At 32.2% G+C, this 304-nt stretch overlaps 1 long non-coding RNA gene across 1 annotated transcript in view; it reads right to left on the bottom strand.

Annotated features, from left to right (window-relative positions):
• LOC148236158 (uncharacterized) overlaps positions 1-304 on the bottom strand; it is a 502,848-nt gene that overhangs the window by 105,235 nt on the left and 397,309 nt on the right. The window lies entirely within an intron of this gene.

Genomic DNA, 304 nt, shown 5'->3' with positions numbered 1-304 from the left:
GGTCGGAAAGCAGGGTAGAGCAGTCGAAAACTAATTGCTCGTTACATCGAGTCACACTTGCAACTCAGTCTTACGAATGTCTTACAAGATTGTTCAATCGACTATAATCAATGTTTATTTTTTAAATAATAAAATAATTTAAATTAAACTAATAATATTGAAGCATTAAGGTGTCATAATCATTGATGAAACCAAAATCACTCCTAACGTGTGGCAAGAGGCTGACTACCAGAATGGCTTCAAACATAGAATGGCCGACAAAATAACTAATATTAAGAAAAAATATTTTATCATTAACTGTTGC

The sequence above is a fragment of the Plectrocnemia conspersa genome, unplaced genomic scaffold, assembly GCF_051122295.1.
Source record: "Plectrocnemia conspersa isolate PC_06_02 unplaced genomic scaffold, ASM5112229v1 ptg000004l, whole genome shotgun sequence".
Taxonomy (NCBI): Eukaryota; Metazoa; Arthropoda; class Insecta; order Trichoptera; family Polycentropodidae; genus Plectrocnemia; species Plectrocnemia conspersa.
The sequence above is the reverse complement of the archived record's forward strand: the minus strand, read 5'-3'. Positions and strand labels throughout refer to the sequence as shown.